Consider the following 7,500-nt stretch of genomic DNA (forward strand, 5'->3'; position numbering starts at 1 on the left):
CATGCTTCGTTCAGTTTTGTGTGCTCCCGTCGGGTCTTTTTAAAAACGGCGGGGGAGGAGCTAAACCTAATACGTGATATTGAGAAGGAGAGATGTCATGTGGAAACTGCTTTCTTCACTTCATCTGTCAACTTATCACCTTATCGCCTCTAAAATGTAAATAAAACACTATAAGAGTTTATATAATGTGTCATTACATACCTATTTGAAGGTTTGTGTCGAATTTGAATCAGGTTTTTAGGGGCGGGCTAAAGTGATCTTCAGATGTAAACAGCAGCTTTTGAGAGTCATGATAGCTTGTAGTGATGACGCAAAAGGACTAGGTATCCCCCTTACCCCTTACCTGTCCTGTCCCTTTCCTCCACCCTGTCCCTTACCCTGTCCCTTACGATGTCCCTTAACTTGTCCCTGTCCAGTTCCCCGTTCCCATCCTGCCCCTTACCCTGTCCCTGACCCTGTCCCATTCCCGTCCCACGTCCGTCCCTGCCCCTTACCCTGTCCCTGTCCCTTACCCTGTCCCTGTCCCATTCCCGTCCCGTCCCCGTCCCATTACCCTGTCCCTTACCCTGTCCCTGTCCCCCTGTCCCTTACCCTGTCCCTTACCCTGTCCATGTCCCTTACCCTGTCCTTACCCTGTCCCTTACCCTGTCCATTACCCTGTCCCTTACCCTGTCCCTGTCCCTTACCCTGTCCCATTCCCGTCCCGTCCTGCCCCTTACCTGTCCCTGTCCCTTACCCTGTCCCTTACCCTGTCCCTGTCCTTACCCTGTCCCTGTCCCTTACCCTGTCCCTTACCCTGTCTCTGTCCCTTACCCTGTCCATGCCCCTTACCCTCTCCCTGTCCCTTACCCTGTCCCATTCCCCGTCCCCGTCCTGCCCCTTACCCTGTCCCTGTCCCTTACCCTGTCCCTTACCCTGTCCCTGTCCCTGTACCCTGTCCCTTACCCTCTCCTGTCCCTTACCCTGTCCATGTCCCTTACCCTCTCCCTGTCCCTGTCCCTTACCCTGTCCCTGTCCCTGTCCCCGTCCCCGTCCCTGTCCCTTACCCTGTCCCTTACCCTGTCCCTGTCCCTTACCCTGTCCCTGTCCTTACCCTGTCCTGTCCTTACCCCGTCCCTGTCCCTGTCCCTTACCATGTCCCTGTCCCTTACCCCGTCCCTTACCCCGTCCCTGTCCCGTCCTGTCCCTTACCCTGTCCCTGTCCTGTCCCTGTCCTGTCCTGTCCTGTCCCTGTCCTGTCCCTGTCCTGTCCCTGTCCTGTCCCTGTCCTTCCCTGTCCCTGTCCTGTCCCTGTCCCTGTCCCCGTCCCTTACCCTGTCCCTTACCCTGTCCCATACCCTGTCCCCATCCCTTACCCTGTCCCCATCCCTGTCCTGTCCCTTACCCTGTCCCTTACCCCGTCCTGTCCTGTCCCCTACCCTGTCCCCATCCCTGTCCCTGTCCCTGTCCCTTGTTTTTAAACGGTGAGAGAAGTGCTACACCTGGTGGAGAGAGGCTGTAAGACAGATTTAGTAGCTTTATGGGTGCTGTACGTTACGCCATGACACATCACAATGTAACGTACAGCGTCGGAGGGGTCCGTTTTTTACTTTTCTCCAATACTACAGAGCCATTACCATGTCAATCAACACTTGAATAGAAACGTAGTTCACACCCCAGATGTTGATGTCAACACAGTCGCTACAGTCCCATTAGTTTTCTTTGCAGCCTCGTTTGAATGTCGCTGTTGCGCGCATTTGTACAGAATGGGGTTAGCGTACATTATTAATGTGATTATTTTGTCTAACCTTTCACACACACACACACACACACACACACACACACACACACACACACACACACACACACACACACACACAGAGAGAGAGAGTACAATGCACATGAAAGGCAGAGCTTGGCAGAAAGGATGAGGTTTTCTTGGATGGCGTTTCTGTTTTCTATTGTACCTCGCCAGGGAAAGTAAATGTAAAAATAAAGTATTCTCTTGGCTGTCTGCTTTATCCGTGGTAGATAAGTCCTGTTTTAATTTCTTTACAATAGGATGAGCCTTAGAGGAATATATTGGTTCATGGTCCCATCTTGCTAAAGAAGGATGCTGAGGAGAGAGGGAGAGAGAGAGAGAGAGAGTGAGTAACACTGTTACCAATACTCAGACCTAAGAGAATATTTCTTTCCCAAAATTATAATTCAATACAAAGAATGTGAAACTATAAAAGATGAAGAAAGAATCAAATATTTATTGGGTGAAAAGCCACAATGTGCAGTTTTGGCAGCCAAATATGTGTCCTCCTCCCACAACCTGAGGGACAGCCAGTGAAAAGTGCAATGTAATGTTGATAATATTTCCCATCTTGTTTTGTTTTGTCTTTCATACCATGTCATGTGTCTTCTCAGTCACGTTTACACTGGTCTACTACCATTGCTTTAATGTATTGTTGTTCTCATTAATATTGTTGTTGTAGTTGTTGTTAATGGTAATCCCATGTCCACTACTACTATTATTATTGCTGTTGGTCCCACCATTTATTTAAATATAAATATATGTTTTTTATGTATATATATATATATATATCTTTTTTTCTTCGATATGTATACTTTGAAAATGTAAGTAATAATGAAAGTGTAAGTAATAAAAATGTAAGTAATAAGTAATAATGTAAGTAATAATGAACTTGCCATGTCAATAATTGAATTGAATTTAATTGAGAGAGAGAGAGGGAGAGTGAGAGGGCGAGATGGATAGAGAGAGGGGGAGAGGAAGAGATGGAGAGAGGGAAAGAGAGAGGGATAGAGAGAGACAGAGAGAGAGGGATAGAGAGAGACAGAGAGAGAGAGACAGAGGGAGAGAGAGAGAGACAGAGAGAGAAAGGGATAGAGAGACAGAGAGAGAGGAGCATAAGAGAGAGAGAGTTTACTAACAGGCATGAACGTAGGCTGGCTGAACCCACAGCACAGGACTGGATGGCAGTGTTGTAAAAAGAGGCTCTTCAAAAAGCCACATCCCTGGTGGCGTGCCAGCCTTATGGGACTTGACAAGAACTCTCCAAGCCTGCATACAGACTCATAAAATGGAGTCAAGCCAGACAAATCACCCCTTCTAGCTTTAAGAGGAAAATATGTTTGTCTTAACCCAAACAGCCCATTCTCCTCACCAATATATAGGCTGTGTTGACCCAGCTAGAACTGTCACAGTACAACAGTCTCTGGGCTGTTAGAACCATCACTGTACAACTGTCTCTGGTCTACTTGAAGCCATCAAGCCATGATCCTGGAAAGAAATGTCCACCAGACCTTGTCCACCCTCGTGCAGTGGCAGGTACAGGGCTCCATCTTTATTCCAATGTTGTCCAGACCAGAAGAAATTGACAAGGGTCCTCTGAAGCTCTTGTATCAGACCCTTTGGTGGCTGTAAAATCATTAGTCTGTGCCACAGGGTAGAGGCAGCTAGATTATTGGCTACCAGCACCCTTCCCCTATAAGACAGCTGGGGTGGCACTCATTTCCACCAAGACAATCTGGCAAACACCTTCTTCACTAGACCCTCCCAGTTCTTTTTTAAAGACATCGGAGCCTAGAATAACCCGCAAAGTCTTCATCCCATCTCTGCCCTACTGAAGCCCCCTAGTAACCGTGGAGCGGACCCTATCTGAAGCCCCCTAGTAACCATGGAGCGGACCCTATCTGAAGCCCCCTAGTAACCGTGGAGCGGACCCTATCTGAAGCCCCCTAGTAACCGTGGAGCGGGACCCTATCTGAAGCCCCCTAGTAACCGTGGAGCGGACCCTATCTGAAGCCCCCTAGTAACCGTGGAGCGGACCCTATCTGAAGCCTCCCTAGTAACCGTGGAGCGGGACCCTATCTGAAGCTGACCTGCCCACAGTGATTCACTCTTTTCCCAACTAACTCTAGCTGAGGAGGCCCCCTCATACACCTATAAAGCATTTGAGAGAACCTTAACATCCTCAGCCCCTGTAATAAAAACTATCACGTCATCTGCATACTCAGACAGTGCTATCGTGGGACCCTTCATTACCCCTGGCACAGAGAAACCAGTAAGCCTCGCTCTTAAAAAACAATGCATTGGTTCAATTGCCAGACAATATAAATGCCCTGAAATTGGGCATCCCTGCCCGATGCCCCATCCCCGTTCAACGGGGTAACTCAAACCACCGACCTACCTTCACCATACATGAGGCCCTAAAACCATTCACCCCTCTTGATCACACTGTCTTCAGGTTTCCTTTATTTGATCAAATACAGCAATACGCTCTGTACCCTCATTAGGAGCATAAACATTAAAATAAATACATAACATCCGCCTTGACCAATAAAATCCGACCCCTGACAATCTCTGTTGTTGATACCACAGTCACCCATAAGTCTCAGGAAAACAAAATTGCCACCCCAGCACTGAAATTAGTACTATGACTGAGTATATGCTGCCCCTCCCACCACATTCCCCAGTCAACCTCTTTAGCCTCATCACTATGTGTCTCCTGTAGGAAATTATTATTCCTGTCCCTTCCCCATTAATATTGAGAGAACCTACCCTTAGTACCTCCATATAGAAAAGAGAAAAGAAAAGCAGAAGAAACCACAGAGAAACCAGACAAAGAGAAAGAAAACACCTTATGAGGCATGATCATCATCATTGTTTTATTTTTCTCTTAACCTTCCCACATTTCCCACAACCTTTTGTTGCCGTGACAGCAGTAACACATTTCCTCAAGTGGAAATGCTTCTTCACACTCAGCTGGTCTAACCCCACCGTCTTCTGTAACATCACAGCTGACCTCACAAACTTATCAACATCAAAATCATCTGCCAATTTAACAGATTGGTCCAGGAAGTTATTTACAGTTGAAGTGGGAAGTTTACATACACTTATGTTGTAGTCATTAAAACTGATTTTTCAACCACTCCACAAATTTCTTTTTATCAAACTATAGTTTTGGTAAGTCGGTTAGGACATCTACTTTGTGCATAACACAAGTAATTTTTCCAACAATTGTTTACAGACCAATTATTTAACTTAGAATTCACTGTATCACAATTCCAGTGGGTCAGAAGTTTACATACACTAAGTTGACTGTGCCTTTAAACAGCTTGGAACCTTGGAACCTGTCATGCCTGTGGATGTATTTTCAGAAAAAAAATGTAGACCTCCACAAGTCTGGTTCATCCTTTGGAGCAATTTCCAAACGCCTGAAGGTACCACGTTCATCTGTACAAACAATAGTATGCAAGTATAAACACCATGGGACCACACAGCCGTCATACCGCTCAGGAAGGAGACGCGTTCTGTCTCCTAGAGATGAACTTACATTGGTGCGAAAAGTGCAAATGAAATCCCAGAACAACAGCAAAGGACCTTGTGAAGATGTTGGGGGAAACAGGTACAAAAGTATTTATATCCACAGTAAAACAAGTCCTGTATCGACATAACCTGAATGCCCGCTCAGCAAGGACGAAGCCACTGCTCCAAAACTGCCATAAAAGGGCCAGACTACGGTTTGCAACTGCACATGGGGACAAAGATCGTACTTTTTGGAGAAATGTCCTCTGGTCTGATGAAACAAATATAGAACTGTTTGGCCATAATGACCATTGTTGTAGGGAAAAGGGGGACACTTGCAAGCCGAAGAACACCATCCCAACTGTGAAGCACGGGGTGGCAGCATCATGTTGTGGGGTGCTTTGCTGCAGGAGGGACTGGTGCACTTCAAAAAATTGATGGCATCATGAGGCAGGGAAATTATGTGGATATACTGAAGCAACATCTCAAGACATCAGTCAGGAAGTTAAAGCTTGGTCGCAAATGGGTCTTCCAAATGACAAATGACCCCAAGGATACTTCCAAAGTTGTGGCAAAATGGCTTAAGGACAACAAAGTCAAGGTATTGGAGTGTCCATCACAAAGCACTGACCTCAATCCTATAGAAAATGTGTGGGCCAGCAAGGAGGCCTACAAACCTGACTCAGTTACACCAGCTCTGTCAGGAGGAATGGGCCAAAATGCACCCAACTTTTTGTGGGAAGCTTGTGGAAGGCTACCTGAAACGTATGACCCAAGTTAAACAACTTAAAGGCAATGCTACCAAATACTAATTGAGTGTATGTAAACTTTTGACCCACTGGGAATGTGATGAAAGAAATAAAAGCTGAAATAAATAATTCTCTCTACTATTATTCTGACATTTCACGTTATTAAAATAAAGTGATAGACCTAACTGACCTGAGACAGGGATTTTTACTAGGATTAAATGTTAGCAAATGTGAAAAACTGTGTTTAAATGTATTTGGCGAAGGTGTATGTAAACTTACGTCTTCAACTGTACGTAATTTAGATTGTAAATTGAGTCACCGCCAGCTTCTATCATATCAACAGAGATATCAGACATAATCATATCCTTCTCCTGATCCTCCTCAACTGAGGCCACAGACCCCTGACTCCCCTCTACCACATCCCTCTCAACACTAACCACTTGCACCCCATCACTAGTACCAGGCTTCTCCTCCACTGCCTGGGAGACTAGCTGCCGAGGACCACCTGCGCCCCTCCCTTTTCGGGCAAGCATGTCTCTTATGACCCTCATCCCCACATACCCATACTAACATAAGCTGTATACAGTCTGTTGTCATACTTGACTTTAAACAATAACTCCCAAAGTCTGCTCCGTTGAGTCCAAAAACATAAACACCTGTTGCCGAAACGACATGTTTCAGAGCCGGTGTTTGAAACAACATAACCTGTTTCAGAGACGGTGTTTGAAATTACATAACCTGCTCCTCTCTGCCCTACGCCTTTCCCTCTCTCTCTCTCTCTCTCTCTCTCTCTCTCCTCTCTCTCTCTCTCTCTCTCTCTCTCTCTCTCTCTCTCTCTCTCTGTCCCTCTCTCTCTCTCTCTCTCTCTCTCTCTCTGTCCCTCTCTCTCTCTCTCTCTCTCTCTCTCTCTCTCTGTCCCTCTCTCTCTCTCTCTCTCTCTCTCTGTCCCTCTCTCTCTCTCTGTCCCTCTCTCTGTCCCTCTCTCTCTCTCTCTCTCTCTCTCTCTCTCTCTCTCTCTCTCTCTCTCTCTCTCTCTGTCCCTCTCTCTCTCTCTCTCTCTCTCTCTCTGTCTCTCTGTCCCTCTCTCTCTCTCTCTGTCCCTCTCTCTCTCTCTCTCTCTCTCTCTCTCTGTCTCTCTGTCCCTCTCTCTCTCTCTCTCTCTCTCTCTGTCTCTCTGTCCCTCTCTCTCTCTCTCTCTCCCTCTCTCTCTCTCTCTCTCTCTCTCTCTCTCTCTCCCTCTCTCTCTCTCTCTCTCTCTCTCTCTCTGTCTCTCTGTCCCTCTCTCTCTCTCTCTCTCTCTGTCTCTCTGTCCCTCTCTCTCTCTCTCTCTCTCCCTCTCTCTCTCTCTCTCTCTCTCTGTCCCTCTGTCTCTCTCTCTCTCTCTCTCTCTCTCTCTCTCTCTCTCTCTCTCTCTGTCCCTCGCTCCTCAGCATATGCTGATAGGGCAGAGGGTTT

The 7,500-nt window shown here is 46.7% G+C and overlaps 1 protein-coding gene across 1 annotated transcript in view; it reads left to right on the forward strand.

The window, feature by feature from the left end:
- The window catches only part of LOC112238828 (contactin-associated protein-like 2), a 93,418-nt gene that overhangs the window by 21,680 nt on the left and 64,238 nt on the right, over nt 1–7,500 (forward strand). The window lies entirely within an intron of this gene.

The sequence above is a fragment of the Oncorhynchus tshawytscha genome, linkage group LG29 (genome assembly GCF_018296145.1).
Source record: "Oncorhynchus tshawytscha isolate Ot180627B linkage group LG29, Otsh_v2.0, whole genome shotgun sequence".
NCBI classification, from domain to species: Eukaryota; Metazoa; Chordata; class Actinopteri; order Salmoniformes; family Salmonidae; genus Oncorhynchus; species Oncorhynchus tshawytscha.